The following is a 26,856-nucleotide window of genomic DNA, read 5'->3' on the forward strand; positions in this document are numbered from 1 at the left end:
TTACTTTTTTACTGTTTACTTTTTTACATTTTAACTGTTTTACAGTTTAAAAAAAGTATTTACCTCAATGAGTCTGTACTGGTGAAATGAAATTAAACAAAACAGAAACAGTTGCATGAGCCTCTCTGGTGCAGAGACTGACTAGACTGTCTACAAAGCTAATCTGCAACACTCCTTGAAGCATATTAGTAAGCAATATAACAAGCCGCTAAGCTCCAAAAGGATGGAAATACAAACACTAATGAGTCATAAGCAGACAGATAGAAACTAAAATTACAAGTTGATCACAGACACCTTTCCACTGACAGGGTCAGTGAAAGGAACTGTACAGCACATACTAATTCAGTTCTATCGTAAACTGGTTAAGACTACTGGTGTCAAGATTAATCATTTGAGTCTTGTTCCAAATCATTCCTCTACTTACACCATTTTGCTATTCCCATCTGTCCTACCTATTATATACCTGTTTATTTAAAGAAAAAGAACATATGGCACCAGAGATACTGAGACAGCAAATGCACACTAATGGGTACAGCTGTCATGCAGTAAAGTCAGGCAGGTACATTTGCTCATCTGCCTATGCGCACAGACCTACCATTACATTGGCCAGCCCTTTCCCCAAGTAAAAGAGGAATCTTGGAAACCTATTCTCAAATCAAGACAATCAAAATTTTGATATCACTTCAATTCCTCAAAGATGTAGTTGTTGAACTTTTCGAAGTCAAATGCTCTTGCCAGGTACAAGCTTGTAAAGCAAAAAAAACATCTGAACTTCAATACTGCTATTAGACACCCTCACCTGTATCAAATACCTTTTTTAACTCTCACCTGACTGACATCAGATTCAGGCATGTTGCCTACCAGAATTTCTGTACTGGCATTTTGTTATTCCTGTGTTCATGGACTTGAGATATCCTGCTTATGTTTTGGATGTCAGAACTGTTTATTCAGTCTTTATATGCTGGAATTGGATTACTGAGAGCACCTTTGCTTATGCAGTCCAAAGAGACCACACAACATCTTCCCTGATGACAGACCCAATCTTTCTGCAGAGAGAAAAGATATTATTGAGAGAGTGTACTCATGTGCTGGTTACTCACACACAGCATGTCCCAGTCCTGGGTACTGGGTACATTTCACCTAATCTGAGCTTTTTGCAGGACAGCAGCTATAAGGTTTTGCCTGAACTTATATTCTCCTACTTTTTCTGTTTCAATGAAAATAGAAACTTTTGTCATTAACAGAAATTAAAGAATTCAGTTTATCATAATTCTACATGAATTCTACAATTATTAAAACCAAACCAAACTGCTAATTTGTTTTTACTCAAAGTTTTTATTTCAAGTACCCAACATGCAGATGAAAACACAATTCATTTTCAAAAACAAAACCTACCTATAACAAAATAACCAGAGTAACCTGTAATGTGGCTCCCTGCCTGCAAGTGAACAGTGTGTTGGAATAGGGTGGATCTGTCAAATGTTTCAGAGTTCAGCACAGGCTTCCCCAGGCAGGAAAAGTACACTGCTCTGCAAACTGGCTCCGCATAAGGAGCGATTCTAGTCCCACCTTGGGTAAGAGGTTGGCCAGTCACTGGATTAACACTTCATGGGTTCAATTCACTGAACTGTAACATCAACAGACAGTTACTGCTGAATTAACAAGACATTTAAAGAGGCTACACATGATATTCCAGACAGGTAATTATCAAATGCTAGAAATAATTACTAAACTTAACTTGCCAGTACACGGATAAAGGTTGCCTCATGTTATTGTCATCTGATCCAAATACTGGTTTATTTGTCAAAACCTAAAAGATAAGTAAAACAACCAAAAAAGACAATCACATTTCTACAGAGGCAAACCAACACCAGAAAAAGAAGACCAGCAGCAGTGTTTATCTTAGAACAGATCTTACAAATACAGTTAAAGACCTTTTCGCTGGAGAAATGGACCACATCAATTTTGAAGTAAAAGGCATAACTGCGTTTTAATTCATTTGTAAAAAGCTCACAGATGTGGTTTAGACAGAAGTTGCTCAAGTTGCAGAAATGCCTTGCTCTGGTAAGTCCCGATTTCTTTCCAAAGGGCAGGTCGCTGCATGGAAGAGCAAAAAAAAAAGCTCTTGGAAATGTATGAAAAAGTTTTCACCCAGAGCTAGAGCTGAATATTTTTATACCAAAACCAGGCTAAACTGCTTTTTCAGGAAATTATTAAAGGAAACACAGCTGAGGTTGCTGAAAGAGCAAGAGGGGTTGGGATACATTTTGGTCAACAGTTCCGGGCAACTGCAAATTCAGTGATGAATATGGAAGACATGGCTGTTAATGAAGTCAAGCCCACTTAAACTGAGTTCATGATTTCTTTGATAGTTCTTTGAACCTGGAACTCAAAATGAAACTCAGGGTGGGATCAAGCCCTTCTGGACTGAAACCTCCAAATTACATACAGATCTGCATTAGACTGATCCTAAAAATACTTCTCAGGGAGTAAAGCCTTACTTCTGCATTTCCATAACACCAAGATGACTCTCACGAACAAGCATACAGAATATAACATTTTGGTGTAGTTCAACTGCTTACCAATCTTCAGAAGGCAGCCTTTTTTCTCGCACAGAATTTGTAGATTACGCAAGTTTGCAGTTACTCACGGATGATCCATGACACAGAAAAAAAGATGCTATGGGGAAGAGGGCTGTTTCAGAGGGAGACGCTGAAGAACATCCAGGAGGGAGTCTTTGGAAACATTTGCTGGAACACGCACCTCAACTAACCTCATACGTTACCAATGCATCTTCATACCAACTACACTGACTAATTCAAGGCACAATCTGAGTTTGAATACGCAGTATGGGATAACAAAAGAGCGTCACCTATAAAAAAGTGCTTAGTGAAAAGGTTGGAAAGCTCATATACACATTAAGACATCTAGCTACTTCCAGGAGTATATTTCCTGCCTCTTCCATTCCTTGTGACCATTTTCACAAGTATTCTGTCAGCACAACCACCCTCAAAAAGTTTGATGTATGTGCTTACTGCAAATACAGTTTATATCAGTAAAGAAAAGTGATCTTGCTAGTTTATAGCTTATTCTAATTCCTTGAGTGAAACTAGCTGCATCAGCAAAAGGCCATTTTTGTTATAGAACTATACCTACCCTGACACTTTTGCCTGTATCAAGAGTTGTAAATAAACATAGTCCTTAATGACATTTCCATGTTCACACAAGTTTTATGTGCAGATCTCACTTCAGGTGATCTCATCCTTACTGCACAAAATTCCTTATTGTGGTTGCTTAATGCCTTTCTTCCAGGTTTCAGACAGATCACTGAAAGCAAGTAACAAGCTATCTCCCAAAAGGTGCATGCCTCTCATGTCATGTAAAACTAAAGTTCAGTAGAGAGTAGGCAGACTTTCAGAGTTCAGATTATGAAATGGGAAGCATACGCAGCTCTGCAGGAAAATGTGAACGGCTTGTAAAGGGTAGGCAGAAGTTACTGGTCTGACAGCTAATTTATAGTAGTCAAAGTTTAAACATTTAAAATGTTAGTAATTCCATAATTACAACAGAATTGTTGGTTTGGGAGCCTTTTCTTGCCCTCTCTCTTTTTCATCTTTTCCCTGCGTATAGTACTGTCAAACCAGAACACAAGTCTATTCTATTTCCTACATAGGTAGAGCTACCTTCCAGCTTTTGAGAGAAATTAGCATCACTGGATGAAATTTGATTATGATTTATTTTGCCACTTGATTCAATACTAGTATGCGCAGATACTACCACTCATGCAGTATGTAACACAATCTTCAATCTCTCGTGTAATTAGGAAGAAAAAGGGGAGTTAAGGACAGGCAAGAACTATCTAAATCATCAATGAAATCTGCAGCAGAAGCTTCTGGAAAGCACCACTTAGATTATTTTTTTTCCCCCTAGGGTCCTTAATTCATGCAAAACTGATCTCAAAACAGATTAGGCAAACAATGAAAATACATATGGGAAAACTCAACTGTAGACTCCAGTTTCAGATGGTGACAACTGGTAAAAATGTTTTGGAAATGCCTGAATCTGTTAACAATATAAAGTCTTCTCAAGAATTATGAAAAGTTTGCCAAATACTACGAGTGAAACTCTACAACAACTTGAAACGGCATAAATTAGAAGGGTGGATTATTGGGATTCCACTGATTGAAACCCAAGAAAACAAGAGCCACAATCACCCTTCAGTTTAAGGCAACAAGCACTATCTAAAGTGAGATTTTTGAAAAATTATCAGCAGTTCGACAGGCTTTGTGAAGACCCACAAATGCAGAGACATTTCAGTCCAAAGACAATGAATAATAAATACTATTTTCACACTAGGACATTAACTTTCATACTGCAGTCAGACAGACTTTTTTATAGTCGGGGTACTGCTCAAATGCAGGCACAGAAGCAAAAAGTGAGGCAGAGTTAGGGGAAAGTGCCATTAACTATTAAAGTCAGAGTTGAAAGTAGGCAGAACTCAGCTGCAGAGGAAATACTCAGGCTGCTACTTAGGACGTCACTAAAACAAGAAACGTTTAACTTGTATACAGTGTTATTTTATGATCAGGCTCTGCCTTATTCAAGTAAGTTCCCTCATTTCAACCTGATTTGGGTCACCCTGACAATTTTTTCAATTTGTACATGGCTGGAAAACCAAACACGTATTTCCAGCAAAGTATCTGTCACCCAATATTTTGGATAACTGGCAAGCTCTGAGTGTTCATATGGGTTAGGTACATGTGCTCTGACTACAGGAGAGATACTTACAATTGAGAAGTAGGAAGCTCAAAGTAAACATACTGGTAACAGAAACGGTCACAACTGGGAATCAACACTGAGGATTAAATAACCTAAACACTGACAACCCATTTTCCAGTGATCTGCATCAGCTTTGCTTGACTTGGCACTAAGAAGAACACAGCAGAATCAGCACTGATGAATGTGGACACTGCAACATTGCTTGCCTGACTGCATAAACTGCCTTTTTTCTTCCTGATTAATAAAAACCCATTAAAAAGTATGTACCTGAGGCCTTTGTGCTAAATAAACAACAGTGAGTACTAAAAGGAGACATTCATTGCTCTCTATTTTTTCCAAGGTGTTACCATGTCTTTGTAATGAAGTTAGAAACAGCCACAGTTCAGGTACTTCCTCTTAAGACAGCTAATCAGCCTTTAAACATCCATTTTCCCAGAAAGAATCCCAAACTTTCATTCACCAAAAGGAAGCATATGCTGGGAAGGGGTCCTCTTCTCTCCCTCCACTAAGCAACTAATCCTAATCTCCTTTGAACCTTTTCAAAATGCTGTGGCCAATTTTATTCAAAAAGAAAACTGTTGATGACATGTCTGTCACTCGTATCCCAAGACAAGCACAGAAAACAGTGTAATGTCTGTCTTGCTACCACAAGCTCATCATTCTTGCATCTGCTAGCAACAGCTGATGAGATCATTCACTAGACTGTTGTGAAGGAAAAATATTAGCTGTCAATATACTCAAGCTCTTGGATCAGAAGGGACAGCCCATCGCCTGATGACTGATTTCATTCCTCCACCTCCATCTCTTCTTGCTTAGGGCAGTGGGGGCCCTGGAAGATTGTTGAGATTTGTATGCTAAAGAAAAGAGAAGTATACTCACCGCTGTAGGATGGTCATTTGGAGCATTCCAGGTCAAGATTTATCATTGACTGAAATTGCTCTAAAAACTGAAACAGGAATTACTTTTCTTGGAGGACAGGTATTTCATGGTTTGTCCTCCTTGCTCAGAGGCCAATTTGTTCCATTGTCTATTCCAATTAATGTCACCTCAGGCAATCCAAACCTTTTTTTTTAATAGTTAATTTTATTCAGGGGACTAATGCCTACACACAGTTTAGTGGCAGGGATCACAGTTTCTTTTACCTTGCTTAATTGTGCTATACGAGAACCATGGAGATGTAAAAGAAATCTCTGTAACAGTTCTTTTCCTTGCAAATGAAATGGCTGCAGTGCACTTCCCTCTATCACTTATGTATAAGGTCTCAAACAAGACATATTTTCAAACAGCAGCATTTTATTCGCTTTATTCTCTTTCTTCACCTTGTGTCACCCTGCTGGTGGTAAGAAACTGAGTCAGCGTGGCACCGCTTCAACAGCCAAAATCAGATCACCCTTTAACTAAAAAAAGCAGTATTAACAACTTGCAATAATTTGAGGCAAACAGCTCAGATGCAACAACCTCACAAACTGCTTTGAACTGAGACTCATGAAACAGGCTCAAGAATAGGGGACTTGTCAAACTCAGCTACGGGCTGTGTTTTGACATAGTCAAATTACCTCTCTACCGCACATTTCAATTTCTATTGGGTGTGGCACATGTAATATCTCTCAGGTCAGAAACATTACAGAATCTTTCACTGTTAATAACCATCAGGCACTGTGACCACCAAGGTGCTACAAAACTACTTTCACCATTTTCACAGTTCAATGAAAACTAACTAGCGAAAGATAAACCAGCTCACATCTCAAGTGCTATCTGCCCAGGATCAGGCACAGAGCTGGTAAACAGGACTAACTATACAGTGTTCCTGCCCTTCCCACACTCACTCTGCAGAGATTTGTTTCCAGAGGTGTCGGTTCAGCACCTTCTGTGAGCATTACGCTGTTAACCCTCTCAAAGCAAGCCTGACGTTCCCTCCTGCCTTGTGTCAGCCCTCAGTGCACACTGACTGACTAATGCACATACCGAAGTGTCCTTACTCTTTTACTTAAAGGAACAAGTTCCTGCTAAATTATCTGCAGAGCTTAATCTGCAAGTGCAAGAGAGAGAAAAGAGCCAAAAAAAAGACATCTGGGACAGAACTGAGGAGACTCCTTATAAATATGCCAAGGAAAATTTTTTTTCCCCTCCACCCCACTTTAATAGGAAGTAAAACAAAGCAGAACAAAAAAAAAACCAAACCCCAAGAAAAAACACTTCAGGTCACATGTGTGTTGAAATGGAGGTAAGAAACCACTTAAAACTCTTACAGGATTGTAAGCCCCTTTGACAGTTCTGATAATTTTAAGGGCCTAATTCCATTACAGTATCTGGCAGTCTGCAAGGGCACATTTTACTAACCATAGGCCACCAGGTCATGACGGATGATGACAGAAAACACTAAAGGTTAAGCAGATGTAAGACCATAAAACATTTCAAGCTGTACAGTGCCAACATCAACTAGCAACCATGACTGTAAAAGGGGAAAAAAATAGCTGGGTCTTTCCACCACCTGCAGGCCCAGGGAGCCCTAGCAGAATCAGGTGGCCAAGATGGCCAGCACCAGGCACGCTCATATGACACGAAAATCCTCTTCGTTACATCAAAACTCAAATTTCATGTGTTACATGAAGTTCATAAAGTACAAGATTGGATTAATTAAGGTTAAGAAAACAGACATATAGAATAGATTTCACTAGTTCTCTTCAGCTGGAGAACAGCAGTGGTGGTGCCTCAGAGGAGCAGCAAGGCAGGAGACATCCTGGCAGCTCAAGCCAGGCAACCTGTCACTGCCTCTCTGTAACAGTATAGCATTCTGACTTTGAAAAGTAGCACTCAGATCCTCACTGTGAGGAGCGTCTAAGCCAACAGTAAAACAATTTAGCAGGACACAATAATTCTGCCTTAAATCCCCCGCAAAACTTATTCAAGAGCAGCAGTGTAATCACTGCAGGTGGCAAGGCACACTTCAACCCTGCCTGAGAGTATTTATGCAACACATTTACGTAGTTGCGACTCTGACATGCAATTCTGATTGCTCATTCCTCACAGGTGTCTAGATACAATGACAACGGCCATAATCATGGAGTTAAGCTTATTCCAGTCATTAAATATAAACCCTAATATTTCACATCCCAAACTATTTAAGAGAAAGGAAGGTATCGCAGAGCTCATTGCCTCTGTGTATGGAAAAGGCTTGAAAGCTGCTCTCTTCTACATACTCTCTTCTGTAAGGCACTATGAGCATATTCAAAAATAAATCTTCAAGTTTTTATTTTCTTTTTTAAACAAAAAACCCCAAACCACAAACAAACAAACACAACAACAAAAATACAAGCTCCTCTGAGTGACATCTATCTGGGTAATAAATTGCCAACACCACAGACAATTAAATTAAAAGCTGTTCAATATGTAAGGAGGAGGGAGTTGACTACTGACCAAGTCTGACATACAAATAGCTTGTTAATTTGTCAGCAAGCCAAAATAAATGGAATGGGCTGGCTACAGGTGCAGGTAAATGCCTCTGAAAGATACATCAATAAATCATTCAGCCCTCTATAACATTTTAGATTACAGTCATTTAACAAGAAGGACATTTTTTGCCTTTGCAGCATGACTTGTGAGTGCTTCAAGTGAGCCATTTTAAGTCAACACTTGAGATGGGACATTAAAACATCCTTTTCCAGATCTCTTATAACCTACTCCTAGGAGAAATTATAAAACGTATCTTCTGTTCTGCTTATGGCAAAATACATAATCCAAGATTATGGGGTATTACATACTAATGATCAACTAAACCTCCAAGTCCAAAACGCTCTCTATGAGAGAATAAATCCTGCCCTGATATTTTTTTGTAGACGTAGAGACAAAGAAACAGTTTACTGAATGTCAAGGCAAGCCAGAAAGCCAACATCCTAGTCTCACTAAATGCAAAAGTATCTATATGGAAGGGTGAAAAGTGGGTCATCACATATTAGATGTGTTCCCTCCAAGCAAAATCACTTGGTCCTCGTAATTCTCCATCTCAAATACTTCTTCAAAGAGTCAGCCACTGGCTCTCTCCCCTTTCTGCTCAAACACCATCTGCTGGGCCATTTTTCTATGAAAACTATACAAGGATCCACAAATAATAACAGGCAGAAGCTTAATTGCATCTTCAAAGAAGGCCACCCTCATATTAAAACCAGCAACACAAATACACAAGGACCATATATGCTTCTATTTTTCAAAAAGCTTTAAAGTATATTCACAAGCCATTAAGTCATTTAGTAAAAAGATTAAAATCTCTGGCTTCTAATGGACAAAGGCCATATAAAAGCTCACATGGATGTTTCTGATTTAAAGCCAGTTCTACCTTTTGCCTAATGAAGCGTACTTCTTGGCAGCCACAAATTACTTTAGATAGTCACTTTAAGGACTTTCAGGTAAACTGGTCAATTAAGGAATTACAGTATTTCCACGCTGAGGAATTTTGGAAAGCTGGCTGGAACAGGACAATGTAACAGTGCTTCTCTATGTGCAAAAGACAACATTGTCTTTCTTCCAGATTAACCTCTTAATTGCCCTACTGCTAGAAAAACAGTAGGAATGTATATGGATGAAAAGGTACATAGGAACATGAAGGACCAGCACTTACTTCCAAAACTATGCCATTTTATTACAGGAGGAGTCTTTACGTACTTACAACCAAACATGACAGACAGGCACACTGCTAAACACGCACTATAAATCAGAGCTAACAGTCAAATAAAGACAGAACCCCAGTTACACTGCCAAAGCTCACTAAGGTATTACCAAACTTATAAAAAACCACAAAGGGTGTGACACAACCCTGTGGCACATCTGTCTTGAGTGGGAGGGCTGGGGTTAAAACTATCGACAGCAACAAAATGAGAATGCTGAGAAGTATCTGTAGTAGACCCCGTTAACAGAACCAGGGAGACCTACAAGCTGCTCAAGGCAGTCAAATAACAGCCTGTGATCAATAGAAGCAAATACTGCTGGCAGATCAAGCAGGATCAAGACTACATAAGCCTCTGCAATCTGTATGAATAAGTAAATCGTGACAGGCTGCTCTGAAAGCTGTGGTGTTAGGCCGATGCTTGAAAAACTCAACTTTTTTAAACAGTTGGATAGTGTCAGTAGATAAGACAGTAAAAGTACTGTTAACACTCTCCTTTGAAGTCTGGCTAGAATATGGATAAGTAAGTGGCAAAAGTGGCAGAAACAGCCTTTGGTGCTTTTTTCTTTTCCTACCACTTACTAAGGGAGAAAAAAGGTTGTTAATAAAATGTTAAATACGTTTAATCACTAAAACAAACATGTCAGTAAAGCTGGTTAGCAGAGCTAATTGAGTACTGAAGAGTCATATGACAATCTCCCATTAGCCCTCTGTTACCTTTTTGGGCTTGAGTAAGAGAAGATACCCAGAATAAGCAAAGAAGTGATTTTTATGAGCATCCCAGGTTGCCCTAGTTCTGCTTCTGCTGCAGCTCTACTCACTTCATTTGTAACTAAGTTGGGTCAGAACGATTTTGAAATCCAGTCAAAATAGTTTTAATGATAAGCAGGCAAAAGAAGGAACCCATCCAGGTACTCTAACATTATCTTCTAATAGCATTCCAATGAGCTGGTAAAAAAACGGTGGCGTTTTGTCCCTTTCAGGATGTCAACACAGACAGGAGTCCAGCTTGCCTACCTCCTGATATTTAAGAGATTTAAGAAACATAAGGGGCACCGAGGAGGTACAAAGAACCCCAACTACTAACAAGAACATTTAGTTAGAGGATTAGAAGTTGATTTAAAAATGTTAAACATTAGTCATCAAACTGGTGAGACCTGCACTTCAGTTACAACAAACAACATGAATTGGGAGCTTAGCTGGGTGCCTGAACATTTGATGGGTACTAATAAAGACAACTGAGAACAAAATTAACTTTTTTTTTTCTCCTGGAATAGGTAAAACTGCCATTGGTCACACTGGATTACTGTCAACAGAATGAGCCCCAACAAGCTCAGAGTCAGGATTAGTAACACACTCCAGGGAATGCAAGACATTTGAGAATGATCCAGGTCAAGAACTGGAGAAATGTGTAATATTTATGATAGACAGGCTGAGTGGCAGCCTCCCACACTGAAGTAATTACTGCCCCAGTGTCACTTATTTTATTTTATAACTATACCTTGTCTTGATTTTTAAGGAAAAAATTATTCAGGCAACTTCCAATTGAAACCAGGGAAAATAAGTGTTCTTTCCGGGCTTCTCTTGACTCCTTACTGAGTCCTCAGTGAAAGAGACTACGTATGTGCCAGACTGGCTGGCTGCTTTCTCATTGATGATGAACAGATACGCACTCATCACCATGCCTTAAAAGCTATCACTGCTTTGCTTTATTGCACATTGGTGTACCTCTGATAATTACTGAAGCATCCATTTCAATTGAAGGCTGGCTTATCCTTTTACATTCTGGTTTAAAAGGTTTTGTTCAGTAACTTCAAATTGTTTCAGTATTGAGGAAGTTGACTTTTAGTTAATTCTTGAACAACCGCTTTGTATACCTAAACATCCCTTTGCTAAAGCACTTCAGAAGCAAGTATACTTGGTGGAGTTTTTGTCCCTATCCTGCCATTAGAAGAGCCAAGAGATATTAACACAATATATTTTTCCAGCATGTTAGCTTTCAGCTATTTTTATAAGGATCTGCTTGTTTTGGTCACTCCAAAGAAAAGATCAGTAACTCCGCACTCCAGTGAAACAGATGCCACGTCTAATGTTTTTTTCACAGAACCTTCTGGTTTCTTCTGCAAAGGCAGTAGAAGGAACACCACCACAGCAAGGTACGAAATTTAGAGGACGGGCAGTGGGGTCATTTCTTACTACGGTATTTTTAAAATCGCCGTGATATGCCTATGCTGCACCATATGCTGTACCCTGCAAGGTACTGGAGGCAGTAACATATCCACTTGGCTGCACAGCTATCCACTAGCTACTCAGCCAGGCTTCTGACACGGAGATTAGATCACCCAGCTCTAGCTGGGATAGCTCTGAACTACAATGCAGTAATAGCTGAGCAGGACTGGGAGGAAGTCACTTTCCCCTCCCTTTTTTTTTTCCCTTGAGCAAAGCCTTGCTGCCCTGCTGCTCAATAGCAGTCTCAAGGCTGTCTGTTAACTGCAGCTTATTCTGTTTGTTCCACCCAAGACAAAACAGAAGTTCCACTCGCCAGAGCAGCCTCAGAGGAAGGTATTTCCTGTGGGCAGTCTCTGTTCTCAAACCGAGAGGAACAAAACCAGAGAGCATCTTCACTGAGATCTCTGGATCATCATTTTAGCAATGTTCTACATGGTAAGGTTTTGTGTTTATTTGTTTTCCCCCACTTGCTCTTTTGCTGTTTAATATAATATTCTCTTTTCCCTTGCTGTAAAAGAAAAAAAGGAATCACAATTGCAAAATCTCATAAGGTGCTGGTTTCTTCTCAGCTGTACTCTAGTAAGATTTTTCATTGCTGCTGATCAGTAATGTCCCTTTTGCTCGTGTCCTGGACATGGGAAAGCAGCCTTGTGTTGTCACAGCCCCAGCGACAACTGAGGAGAACATGTGAACTTCTGTGTCCTCAGCTTACCTTGTGACACATAAAACCACTATTCGCTTGTCTTACACATCTTTTAATCTGGGGGGCTTTGGGAAGTTGGAGTCAGAGACTCAATCTAATTACTATACTAATTTTTCCTGGCAAAAGCAGGCCTGTCTTGCCAGACCATTCTAAATCATCTCACTGTAATTGACAAAATACCTGTTAACAACACATTGTTTCTTATTTGAACCCAAAGTATCCTCTATTATTCTCTGCTTGTTTGCACATTTCTCTGCCTTGTAACCAACAGCTGTCCTGTGTGCGGTACATAGGGACAAGCCTTCTTGGGTGTTCCTGGAGCATCTGGCATAAGGGTTCCAGGCCTAACTGCTACTTTTGGCACTAGAAATACCGATCAGAGCACATGTGTTTCACTGAAGCAACATTTCTGCAAGGACCACTGAGACACTGACACACACAGATTTGACATTTGTGTCCATTTTACTACAGCCTACACAAGATTAAAGGCTTAAGTTTCAAATCTCTCTTATGATCAGTATTTTCAGTTGCTACCATGAAACCATACCTTGCACATTCAGATGACTTTACAAGAGAAATCTCACTGCATTTGCAAACATATTTCCCCATAGATTTTCTGATGGCTCTTCCAGAAGGGGGTACAACTGGGGTTGGTGGGAATCAAATTAAAGTTAAGCAATTTTTAAAAAAAATCAAAATTTTAGTCATAAATTCAAAACTGAGCCTTTGGTAACACTCTTCTGTTGGCTTAAACTCAAACTGAAGCATTACTGAGTTCTTCTGAAGTAAATTTACATAAAACCAAACTTTTGTTCACAAGTTCTACTGCACTTCAGCTGCCATCTTGATTTAAGTGCTAAGCAAAAAGAGGAACAAAATCCTGCTTAGCAGATCGGTGACAGCACAGAGGAGACATGCTATTACTTGACTGAGAGGAGCTTCTACTTCTATGCATGATTAGCTGCTGCTACTTACTTTATCAATGTAACTGTAATAAAGTTCTAACTTGAAAACAAATTAAAGGAAATATTAGGTAACTTAGAACAGTTTTAGCTGGATCTTAATTTTATGTACTCAAAATCCAGGTAATGTTTCAGCCATGCTAATTGTTTTTCTTAGGTCACTTCAGCCTAACGACCTGGTTCCCTTAACCTGATTGAGACACGATTTCTTGAACGAAATAATGTCTCCACATCAATTTTTCTCTCCAAAACATACAGGCTTGCAGAATCAACATCATCTTCTGTAATTTTATGAGACAAGATATGTTGTTGTTATAAAAGGAGATTCGAACCAGCCAGTTCACCCCATGAGGGCTGTCTACTGAGAGCAATCAAAAGTTGACAGATGCTATGGGATTTTCAGCCAGATCTTACAATGGGTGCATCTGAACTCAGGGGAAGTAGTTTGTATGACTGAAGTCAATACTTATTTTGATAGTGATTTCAGTGGACACAGGATCACTGACACTACTTCAGGCAAAGTCTATTCCATCTTATGCAGTGATTTTACTGATCCAAGAGCTGCTGTCTATAACAGCAAGTCTCTTCCCCCCAACAAACCATGCTGTCAATGTCAAAGTTGCGAACACTGAAGCTGTACAGATTTCTTGCCTTTCATTTTTATTGTACATTAACGTATACCATTTTATCCAGTTTGACATTATTATCTGCTTTAATCCAAGTAATTAAATCAAAACATAAATCCCCATTCCGAATTCCAGTCTGGTAGCACTACTTTGAAACTTCCTGAAAACTCCATAAATCATACGAAAATTAAATATATTTTTGTTTTTTTACACAGGCAAAGAGATAAACTTGTAACTACTCAGCACAAGGGGCAAACATGTCAACTTGAATACTCGACACTGCCACTGATTCTACTACTTCTTTGGGATCTTCTTTGAGACTGCTTGCCATAGATGTGAGTTCTGCATGGCAAGGTCCTCATAAAGGCAGCAAAAATGAAATGGTGGCAGCAGTATTGCCACTGCTGTTCACAGAACAGCTCCTCACGTTTTGACAGTGCCAGGCAGGCTCAAGTTGGAGAAAATGCCACTGATAATTGCTGTTGCATTTTGGTTTTATGGTGGCAGATATAAGAAGCAAGATTCTTGTGAGCTGTAAGCGGTTCACCCCCTAAAGCAGCAATATGGTAAAGTCCAGCTAAATGAGCAAACCGTGAATCTTCTTCTCGCAGCTCCGAATCTCTCCCCGCATCTGCGTGCGAACCCGTCCCAGTTTCCTTGCCTGCTGCCTGCCATCCCTGTGACAACATGCAGCACTGCCTTACCCACAATGCACCCTCGCGCTGGCACACACACCCGACCGGCGCACACACACACAATCACACACGCTCTCCCAGTCAGCCCGAGGCGACAACGCACACACTCACACTCGCGTCGCTACTTACACACGCAAAGCCCCCCTCCCGCCGAGGAAGCCAACTTACCCCCAAGTTACATCTCATTCAAAAGCCTAGTCCTCCTCTGCAACCGCCTCGGCTCGCCTGCCTCCCTTCTGCTGCAGAGAAAGGCCACAGATATCTGCGAACACTTCTAGGCAGAGCCCAGCCAGTGCAGAACAAAGGCAGCCGGGGTTGCCTTCATCTCGGCACAAGGCAGCCAGTAGCTATTTTCAAGCGTGTTCGCTCTCCCCCCTCTGAGGGCACCCTGCTCTGTTTCTCCCTCTCTCTCTCCTCTTTGCCTGTCCAGCTACTGCACAACACACATCAATTATTCATTGCTTGTCTCCCGGTTTCCAGGCAAAACCAATCACAGATGGAGTCTTGCTAATGGGCTCATGCCGTACTTGCCAACAGGCTATTTGTGCTCAAGCTACAACCCTCTAGAGACAATAAAGAGAATCAGGTTAAGCTTTAAAACTTCACACGTACGCGAACAGACCTAAACCGGCAATATACATGTAAGCATCCCTATGACATTGCTTAGGAGTACGTCTTCAGCACACAGCATGGCAGAAGGCTGCTTTAAATCTTCTGAAAGGGTTTTAAGAAAATCAAACACTCAGAAAAATCTCACCTCAGCTGCATGTTACTGATAGTGATGGTTTTCTTTTCTGCCTCTAGTGATCCATCTCTTGCTTTCCCATTACACCTCTCCCTCCTTCTCCCATACTCATGCACGCACACACACACGCACGCACACGCAGCCACTTTGCCAGAAGGAAGAGAGAGAAAGAGAGGAGGAAAAAAAAAAAAATACACCCAGGCAGCTCACATTTCAAACTTGCAAGGAGGGGTGGTGCTTAAAACGCGAGGACAAAGCCTCTCTCTCTGGCACCCAGCCAAAATACTAAAATAAATCCCCCCGATCAATTAATTGGCAGCAACACTTGTTCGAGCCCGCGTAACAAACCGCTGAGGGCACCGGGGCTCAAAAGTCTTTAGATTTGGGAAATCTTACGCACTTGTTTCCCCCCTGCCCTGTTTGCTGAATGCTGTTGACTAAATCCATCAAACTAGTCATGCTAATTAACGTCCGGAGCAGCCCCGGCGGCGGCGGAGCAGCCACGGCTCGGGCAGCCCCCGTGGACGGGAGTTTCCTTCCGGACCGGCCGCCGCCCGCGCCGGGCAGGAGGCACCGGCGGGGCCGGGCCCGCGGCGGGCGGCCCGACGGGGTGGCGGAGAGGCGGCTCCGCCTGCAGTCCCGAGGGCGACTAGCACCGGGGGCGCGTCCGCGGGGAGCGCAACGAGCCCCTTCGGCGCAGAGACCGAGGGAAACTGAGGCACGCAGGCAGTCAGGGGCTGCAGGCCGGAGCCGCTACTGCTCCCGGGATTGTCCGGCTCGGGCTCACGCTTGGGATAGGTTTTATGAGTTCAGACCTACACCTCAGCCGGCCGCCCACTGCCCCGAACAGCATCACCCTCTCCCACGCCACTCCGAGTTCAGCGCTGCCCAGGGAAGAGTTTTAAACAAGTTTCACAGATCAAACTGTACCACAACGCAACCTTTAGCGGACAGCGTTTTCAGCTGTCAGTGTCGAAGAAAAGAACAGGAAGCTAATGTGACAATTTTTTTGCTCCCTCTCAGAGGGAAAACTGGCAGTTTAAGTTGTGACCAGCCTAACACCAGCCTTTTCCTGCCAACCTCCTGCGGTGGGGAGCCACTTCCTCCCCCGGCACAACCTGCACGAAGTACCTCCACCTCTTAAAGGCGCACCCGGCCCTTTCGCAGATCAGTCAGCCTGCAGGCTCCAGCGAAAACCCAAACAAAACGCAACAGCAAAAAAGGAGGGATTAAACAAAAATACCGGCTCCTCAGCAAAATTCCTTCAGAGAAAAATTGGCCCCAGCTTTCCTTGCCATGCTTACAGTCACTTCAGCGTGCTTCAAAAACACCTTAGCAGGGAGAGTCTGCAACATGACAGGCTGGAGCAATAAACTATCACAGATATCAAAGAGCAGCTCTTCTCCGAAAAATTATTCCACAAAAAAAAAGCATTGTCAGATTTCATGTTCCTTTTTTTTTTTTTTATTCCCAGGGAATCCACTTCAAACAAGTGAAAGGTAAGCGTGCTTTTCCCCTAACTTCCACTTCTGACGTGTGATGAGCTCAAGGTCAGCCTGTCAGGGTTATTGCTTTCTCTCCTCAGCTGTCAGACTAAGCAGTATTGCAAACCAAATCCTCTGTAACACTTGGGCAACCTCAGAGCTGCACCAGCCTGACCAAAGGAAGACTCTTGACAACACGGCTGCTACAGGTGGTACAAAGCACAGTGCGGGGCTGGTACCCATAGCAGGTGGGCTCTCCGTACAGAGCGGGCAGGCCTTCAGCTAAGTCCTCAGAGAGCGAGGTGGACAAACGGGGCTTCTGGAACAAAATGCACTTCCCATTGCACCTGATCAAATCTGAGATTCAGTCACAGAAAAGTACGGAAACTCTTACAACTGTTTTTATCGCCTTTCAGAGTGGATGGATGCTTTAAAGAGCCGTAAATTATCCAGCTGGGCTGGCAGAAGAGGTAACAGCAAGCAGGAGTTTAGAGGACTGGCAAAGCAGTAAAGAGAAGTGTGCTAATAATCCCAAACAAGGACCAAAGTCCCTACTAATGTAACTGCACTGAGTACAGACTTGGGGGATGTGAATGAAATTTATAACTGACTGTAAGTCAATATCAATTTCAAACAGACACAGAATGCACAATTTTGTGCTTGTTTCAGGTTTTACTAGATTTACAAAATCCATAAGCTATCACGGTGGTATTTCATATTTTGAAAAGACACACAAAACAACAAGAACGTATCAGGCAGCTGGGTCCCAAATACTGAGACTCACTCCTTCCTCATACAAGCCTCAATGAAATCTTATATTCTGAGGGAAAAATAATCTTATTACTTCCATATAGAAAACTTGTATTACCCAGTATCCTATGCTTTTTCTTCTAAATACCACCATAAGTAAGAGGATTGACTTTTTCCCTCTCTGCAATTAAACACTCTTCCTAGTGTAACAGTGTAAGTTTCTCTTTTAAGCTGCCTGTCTTTTCAGCGGAAGTGGTTTAGAGTAGACAAATCACTTATCTAAAAATTATGTACTTACTTCTCCTTTGACAAATCTTCAGCAGGTTTCTAATCCCACCCTGCCACTTGAAATATCACTTTCTGTGATGACATTTGAGTCACAGTTGTCAGAAGCATCAGGCTCTGTAGTTAAATGGATTAAATGACACTTCATAGCATGCAGTATTTTCAAGAAGGAGTGGTTTATCATTTGTAGAAATTAATCATAACAGTTTTTTCTCTAGGGCAAATTCCCAATCATTTTTAAAGATTACTATGTTTAAGCCCCACTGACAGCAGTATGTCAAATTACATCACAGGGAAGGTTATCTCAGGCAGTTATTACTATTAACAAGAAGCACTGAAGACATCTACTACTGGGAGGAGTAGGTCCGCACTGGGAAGCAACTTTTAGATGCAGCACTGGAAGTGCAGACTCTTTGGCTGTGCTTTGTGCAGCTCTGTGGAGCCCCAGGGGTCCCACTGTCCAGTGCTATGCTTGAGCGGCTGCTCTCCCATGGGGCCAGAAGGGGAGGTGGGCTGAGGTTGGGGCATTGTTCAGTCCTACAGGGGGGAAAGAGGAGACACTTATTTGGGCCACCTCTAGCTGATTAATGAGAAGATTTCAAAGCCACATTTACCTCAAAACAGGAGGCAGTGATACTACTGATCAGTCTTCTCTAGTCTTACTCCTGTCAGTTACTGCTTGGCAAAGAAACACACCACCAGCACATCCATGGGGTCCTGCTCTTTGCTCTCCATGCAAGATGCTCCTCTTTCAAGCAGTGTATTTTAAAAAAGTCACAAGTCTATTCTTAAGTTATGATGGTGCAAGAGACCTGTATGTCCATGGAACACTGATTTGTATGGCAAACAAGATAACAATGTGGGCAGATTTGTACGGTCAGGTGCCTTTGACTGCCTGACATAAATGGCATGATGCTTATCTTCAACTAGTTCAAGTGAGATAGCCTTTGTTGCTCTACCTCCTTGCCCCTCTTTGGTGATATTGCAAAACTACATACATGAATACCTGTAATAAGGACACAGACCACCAAGAGAAGAAGGAAAGGGTGCAGAGGGGTGGAGATCAAACCCCCATTCAGATACTTCAGTATCAAGTAGACTGTACTAGAGGTGGGGGCATACCACCGTGTTCTACTGTAATTTCATATGAGAGGTGCACAGAGGAAAAAGTAGAAAAGTAGTTTAGAGAAAGAAAACAGAAGGGGTGAGGAAAGTAGCTGTAATACCAGTTATTGCCCACTGAGTCATAATATAGCCCCTTAGCAATGCAAATTTTCTATGACCAAAGATTTAAAGGTTTATCTTGGGGACTGATCTCTATCCATCATGGTTTTGCTCCACTGCTGAACACAGCAGGGTAGTTCCTTACAACATTTGCCTAGAGCAGTTATTTAGCCAAGAATTAGTTCCCTGGATATGTATATATTTTACTGTTGATTCAAAGGATTCAAAAAACTCTTTAGAAGGCTTACAATTACATAGCTGAAATACATGGAATACATGGATCAGTGGCCTTATGGATTTTTCCTAATGTTTCACAGCAGGTAGAGTCAGTTGAAGCTGTTACAAATCACAGGGCTGCTTCCCAGTTAGAAACCAACCATGTACTGGGGGGGGAAAAAAATAGTCCTTTTGAGTGCATCAAGTGTCTTTCACGCATGACCCATTTTTCCAGAATCAAACTAACTCCATCCAGAGAGAGGTGTAAGAAGAAAACCCAGTGTAAAAAATGAAGTTAAAAAAAAAAAAAAAGGGACTCTTTTATGTGGTTTCGTCCTGCCTCGGTTAAGTGAAAGATTACTCCATTGCAGAGACTACTATAACTGAAGTATCCACCTTGGGCCCCTTCTTTATAAAACAAAGGTAGGAAAGTTACAAAATGTAACAACACAGTATTTCCTTTTCTCCTGCCACTCATGACCAGTGTTGCATGTGCCCATGGTAGCTAAATGTTTTGACACACCTGGAATCACTGAATGCTGTTTTGGATGCACACAACTACCCCGACTGAGACACTCACACCTTCTGAAAGGGACTTAAGCCATATTTAATTTTCAAAGCCATGGAAATGCTCATGTTCTTTTTATTTCATGAAAATTTGTTCCTTTGAACCTATGCAGTGGCTCAGGATAGGCCTGTGGGTTCTGTCATGAAAAACACCTTTGTCAACTGCCATAATCTTTAGAAAAGGAGGTCTACCTTAATAAAACTATCTAATCAGATGCAATTTCACGATTTTCTGATCTCTATTTCCTTCCTTCCTTCCTTTTTTCCTCCCTTCCTTCCTCCCTCTCTTCCTTCCTTCAACTAAATGTCTTTATGACATTCAGGAGAACAAAAAGATCTATAAAATTACAATGAAATACAAGGGGAGGGGAACCCCAGAATTAGAAAGTGAGGTCACATTCATCATGTTTATATCTTTGGTTCTTGCCACAGCTATACTTTTATAGAAAACTGAGATGCAAAAGTAACCAAACCATGCAGAAATAAAGAATGAAGTACACTAAGGAAAAATCACATCTGTAATGTAGGATGACAGTCAGAAGAAACGCTTTACAGAACTAAAAGAGAAATCCCTGCACAATGACAATATCAGTTCAGAGTTGTCTCCAGCACTATTTCACCTGCAGCAGAGCTACTGCCATTGCCTCCTCCCACCTCAACTTGTCCGTTAGTCAACTCTAAAGACAGATAGAACGCACCCCACCTGTGATGCTCTGCACATCTTTTACTGCATCTATTCTGCTACAAATAATAAGATGTTTAAAACATGTGGAAGCGTTGTCATTTTCCCAAATTTTAGAGATGTCTTAACTTTTAGATACTTCCACTCAAACTCCTTGGTAGAAATGGAGCACGGCAGAAATGCCTTCAGTGCTCATCTCACTTTCACTGCACCTGAACTACAGTTCGTGACATCTCTTCTAACAAATCAGACAGAGAAATTAACTGAAGTCCTTTCCATATTAAATCCAGTTTTTCAGCATGATCAAGTGGATTTCGGACACATTTTTCACAAACTTTAGGTTAAATATTTTTATGCCACATCTTCCAAATTGCCCAATTTTCCTCATATAGTGTAGACACTTTCGGCCTGCTACTGCTTTGGGGAAACATCTGATCAACTGTTTCTTTAGATTTCAAGCTACTCTTTTAGGATTCTCAGCATTTTTGAGCTACTCAAGATTATATTCTTAGTCAAAATTTTTTGTTTTTATTGTTTTTATTATTTTTCATTATTTATTTTGATTGTTTTATTTTATTGTTTTTATTGGGTGCGCAGCCATTCACATCTGAAGCCCCACCTCTGGCAAGCTGTGGGTTAACTACAGTTAAGTTTCCTCTCTTCCCTGCTTACCTGATCAAGGGTATAAGGAAGCAGCTCTGAAGACAGCAGTCTAATCAGGTCTAATGGAAAGAAGGCAGAGAGCTATCAGAACTGCAGCTTGTGAGGCTGTGTAGGACTAAAGGCAAGCAAAAGAATAAAAGAAAACTGAAGCTTGGAAAGTAAAAGCCTTGCTAATGCTGCTGGACATGCCTTATTCCAGCCCTGTCCTTGAAGCGGTGCTATGGGCTGGGCTGCTCAGGCTTTCTGAGGAGCAGCTTAATTTCAGTTGTCCTCTCCTCTACATTATCTTGTTGGCCCCATCTTATTGAGCTGCCTCTAATCTAAAACTGGTTTTGAGAGGAAAACCTAGGCTGTTTGTTTATATCCTTTTTTAATTATTATTTTTTAAAACCAGTCCACTAAAATATCAGTACTGAGAAGGAATATGTGATACAAACATCATGAATGGGACATAAATTCAGTAAAAGAAGATATGTCCTTCATTAGCCACAGTACTTACACTCTATACATAAGAAAGTTAATGACTGAGCTCTTTTTTCTGTGCTATGAGTGAACTGTGAGAGCATTCAAATAAGAAAGCTGAGAAGCAGTGAATAATAATAATAATGAAAACAACACTGAATGTCACTTTCTCCAAGACAACTGTGGAGTTTAGAAAGCCATTAAAAGTGCATATAGATATTTAATGATGCCATACCTAGCATATGAGAGGTTACACAAACAAACAAATAGAGAAAAGTCAAAAGTTACACATGAAAAGTTACAAATTGGTGGCTATGCATCACTGTCTTGGAAAGCTTCCATTCTGGAATACAAAGACATTCATCATTTGGAGGCCAGCTCATGCTTCCAGCTTTGTATTTAAACAAATCCATGTACCATCATCGTACACTTTTTAGATCAATCTGCCAGAAAGCCATACAGACTTATTTTTAGCGATCTGTGAGATAAACTACAGTTTAGCTTGCAAAGTGGCCTAATAAGGCAAAATCCTCCTGGTGAAGACCAAATGCAGTCACTGTCACTCTCCCCCACCCCATACGCTACTCAATCTCTACAAGCGTCCATTAATTTTCCCCACTTACCACGGAGGATTACTGCACTAGCAACAATGAGACAGAACTAGAGGGATCTTTATCATTTTGTCTGTTTTGATGATCAAATATACTGTGATTTCAGAAGAACGGAAATGCTTTGAAATGAAAGTGGTTTTGCTCAGATTTGTCAAGGAAACATTTTGGTAGACAATAATTTTAAGAGAAACAACAGCTTAATATTGGGTTTTGCTTTCAGAAACTTGCAAACTGGCTCTCAGTCAACTCCAAATATTTCAAGATCTCATGTTACTTCAGTGCCATGTTCCCTTCCACCATGCTGGCAGTGCAACAAAGCTTTAAAGTGGATACAAAGGACTCTCAGGGAGAATATGTATGTTTAAGTATTAGCAAGGATCTTCTCATAACTAAAGATGTTCCAAAATCCATTAGATAACTTAGAATCTGAGAAAAGTACTCATTTTGACATGTTGCTGCTTGGAGGGGAGGGGGGGAATAATTCTGAAACAATTTATAAGAGCAAGATTAAATACAGCAATTAACATAGGCTTCTATCTTTAATAATTATTCATATACCTGTTTAGCTGATTATAAGTCATAGCTCCAGGCTGTCTGCCTGCACTGCTAGGACACAGAGAGCAACCTTTGCTAAATTGACTCCACTGGCTATGCTCATGCTGCAAGAGCTGTTTTCAAGGACAGATGTACGATGTTATATGGGTAAAGAGATGAGCAAATTAAAGATGGGTGTTCTGTCAGGAAAAAGACCGAAGAACTTGTGTCAGCATTTCCCCACATTAATAGGACCTCAGACTTTTAACCCTTCAACACCTATTACTTAAAGAAACACTTTCCTCATACAGATAGCACATTTGCATCTTCTCAAATAAAATCATGAAAACACAATCACCCAGAACAAATACAAAGGCATGCACTATAGATAAACATATATCTATATATAGATGCACGGGAATTCATGAAAAGCTTTTAATCCTTCTTAAACTGTGATTAATTTTAAAGCATCATAGCTTGTAAGTTGAAAAAGCTGAGAACAGTAGAACATGAAGTTACCAAAACATATTACTGCTGCACAACACAAAAGTTATCCTTCAATGTCACTATATACAACACATTGCTTTGGTGGCTGTTCAGTTCTCTTCATTGAGAACTGAACAGTTCAAGACAAATGCTTTAGAATAGGAGATCTGATGATGACCTATTTACCTTGAAGCCTTCAAGGTGAAAACCAAGAATTTTGCATGTTACCTTAAGCTCTAAGTATGGTTTTGCTTTTTGTTTCATATTGAAATGCACTGGTAAGTCATATTTAAATCCACTGGTAAGTAAACATTAGAGCTAAACATGTTCTTCAAAATTTTAACTAGAAAACTGCATTTTTAATCAGTTAATTTCTTTTCATTTTTTAAAGTACTTAGACAATACACACTGAAGCATCTCCCCTTTAACTACAAAAGCTGAAATGAAAGTTCAGCTTGTGAGACTGACTTAAATGAAGAAGTACAATCTGGAAAAGACACTAGAAATTAAAATTTCGGATACTTCAACTTGAGAAAACATAACTAGATCTGATTTTCTAGAAGTGCTACATGTCCTGCAGGTAAGAGTTAAGCATCTTCAACATATTTCCATTTGAGCATCCAAGAACTGATGAACTACAGGTCATTAGTCTGCTTTGGGAATTGTGGCCTGCATCACCACAGGTCTTGATTCTTGACCAAATGGTCACTGTCAGCTCTCCAAACTATTTACTGACTACTGCGCCTTTATCATCAACATTTTAAACTAAAAGAGATGGCAGGTTATTTAAACAAGGCTTAATACATGTTAGTGTTACTCTGCAGGCCACTTATCTTGGTCTGGAGGACTGGTGCCTGCAAAACAGTCTTTAAAATGATTCACATCAGAAATCTTTCTTAAAAAGATGTAATATACTTTCATACCTGCAAAGAAAAATTAGATTCAAAGCAAATTGCTTATACCAAAGGCTGGAGAAGTAGAGTTACAAAAGTGAAATTTCTTTTTACTTTGGGAAAGTGAATGGCAGACATATTTACAGAAACATGTCAGTGGAAAAAAGACTCTGCCTTATGCTTAAAGATAGTTCTGTGATGAGGGATTCTGATACTAAACCTTCACAAGGCAAGTACTTCCAAGAAGGAAAGATAAAGATCCTACAGTGCCTCACATTTCATCAAAAACATTTAAAACCATTTTCCATGCCAGACACATGCCACTGACTGCAAGCCATCTCCTGGTAGCAAACTACTTCAAGACCATGCCACAAGTTTCTTTTTCCACGAGAACAGACTTTTTCTTGCCTTCACCATGAAAGCAACCACAGTTTACTTCATTATTTTTCTCATTTTTGGTAGCAATTCGTCTATGGAAAAGATTTTAGGAAGGACGGGAGTAGGTGATGACTCTTGCTTCAGTTTTGCTATTGACTTCTACAGAAAACCATATAAGGTAACACTTCTGACTCAGTTCATCTCCATTGATCCGTGCCCCCTTCACCAACCTCAGTATGAAAAAAACCTGACACGCACACACATTCTTGTTTTTTCTGTTGCAACTTAAATTACTGAATATGGTTTCCAAACTAAAGTAATGGATCAGTTAGGAAAATTATGAAATACCTTTAAATTTGGATTTACTTAAAAAAAAAACACAAAACAAACCAAAAAACAAACAAACAAACACACACACCCCCTCCAAACAAAAAAAAAAACAAAAGAAGACAAAAGAAGAAAGCCCATTCAAGTATACAAGTAGTTCCTATACTCCAGGAGTATAAAAAAATCCCATCAATTTACAACGAACAAAAAAAGAAAAAAAGCACATTGATCAAACCAACATTCTGTTTTAAGTATTACCTCTGCCACAGGGAGAGTCAGTCAGGCTGAAGATGTATGAGTCCAATGTAATTAATATTCATATAACTAATCACTGGGGTTACACCATTGCTCACAGACCCAAGAAAGAGTAGAATAGCATCATTAACAGAAATTATCAATACTATTTGCTAACTTTTAGCTTTAAGAATACAACTATATTCTTAAAACTTAGACACTGCCTCATATAACAGCAAGAATGATTTATGGGCATTCAGCAAGGAAAAAAAAGGCATGAATCCCTACAGAACACCACAGGAAGTCAAGTAATGACCCTAAACCTACTAAAATGTGGAACATAATTTACATGATTCTTATAAAATATTTATGTTACTTTCAAAGTATTGACTGAGATATCTGATTTCATCAAAAACATCAAAACATTCTCTAAATAATTACATCAGATTAAAGAGCTGATATTTAAGTAACAATGCTCTTTGAGGGTAGTCATCCTGCAGGCAGAGGAATGCAAAGGTAAGAAAAAACAGTGTGGGAAACCACTCCTGTGCTGTGGTTAATATTACCGAGCATGACTCTGTCAATCAACTGTATTGCAGGCCAGCAAGTAAGCTCAAACACAGACTGGAAATCTGAAGGAAAATCCATACGTTGTTTTAACTTTTGCATTTAACTGCCAGAGCAGCAAGTGGTGTCCTTGGAAGTAGCAGCAAAGACAGGGGGAGCAGCCACTGCTGCTCCTGCCTTCTGGGAGGGCAGAGCTGAGAGGTAGCAGCATGGGGAAGGAAAAGCTGCCAAGATTGAGGTGTGTTTTGGGGAGCAGCCACACTGGGGTTTCCTGCAAATTAGACCAAATTCTCCCAAGTAATGTAGCACATTTTCCCTTTTATGCCTGTAAATGCAAAAAAAAAAAAAAAAAAAAAAGAGAAAAAGAGACACAGAAAAGAAGGCACTCTTAGCCAGAAACTTATGAAATAAAAGCAGTACCCAAACCCCAATACATTTGGTTATATTTACAAAGACAGTCAACAGAGAAGAGAAAAAGGAAGGAAGTCACTGTGTCGCCATTTGAGCCCTGTTTGGAAGGAATTCAACGCATTAACTCAATCGATTATACTAGTGCATAACAGCAAATCCACTGCTTGTCTGCTATCCTCACTCCAGGGAATAAATGAGCGAAAAGCACTGCTGGTATATTCCAAAGACAGGAGGTGAGGAAGTCACCTTGCTCTGAGAGGTGCACTAGTGGGTGCTGATACAAAGCCCTTGGTTCCCTGTGACAAGCCTGGCTCCCTTCTGCCACTGACTGCACTGCCCTGAACCTAGTCTCATAAAAATATGATCCTTAAAACTGAAATGTTTGGTTAAATTTGGTTTCCGACTGCTTTCATGCAAGAACTCACAGTGGTAAACTGCAATTAGTGCAAAAGATCATGGAATTGAGTTAACACTGTTCATTTCCACCAGAGGTTCACCACTTCTAGGAAGAGGATATCATATCCAAGAGGAAGCCTCACAACTACTATAAATTATTTATCCTCTCTCTCCAAAAGGACAGTAGCAGAAACAACTGTGTGATGAAGGTAGTTGGGAGATTCAAGACAGCAGTTCTTAGTTCTCTGACATGGTTAACTCAGTTCCCACCTCTTCCTCTCCAACCC

General features: G+C 40.5%; 1 protein-coding gene across 10 annotated transcripts in view; it reads right to left on the reverse strand.

Moving 5' to 3' along the window:
* Positions 1-26,856, reverse strand: part of ZMIZ1 (zinc finger MIZ-type containing 1) — a 344,473-nt gene that overhangs the window by 76,229 nt on the left and 241,388 nt on the right. The window contains exons 1-2 of one of the 10 annotated variants that reach the window (XM_061450393.1): positions 15,412-15,559; positions 14,823-14,893 (exon numbers count right to left, since the gene is read on the reverse strand). The exons of 8 other annotated variants lie outside the window; for them this stretch is intronic. The gene's annotated coding sequence lies outside the window, so the exon portion shown is untranslated. Of the gene's footprint in view, positions 1-14,822; positions 14,894-15,411; positions 15,560-26,856 lie in introns of those variants that run through there. One more of the 10 variants, XM_061450384.1, reaches the window with a different exon arrangement.

This window comes from Pezoporus flaviventris, unplaced genomic scaffold (genome assembly GCF_033815535.1).
Source record: "Pezoporus flaviventris isolate CSIRO_AGI_PZ_B2104156 unplaced genomic scaffold, CSIRO_AGI_Pfla_v1 ptg000001l, whole genome shotgun sequence".
Taxonomy (NCBI): domain Eukaryota; kingdom Metazoa; phylum Chordata; class Aves; order Psittaciformes; family Psittacidae; genus Pezoporus; species Pezoporus flaviventris.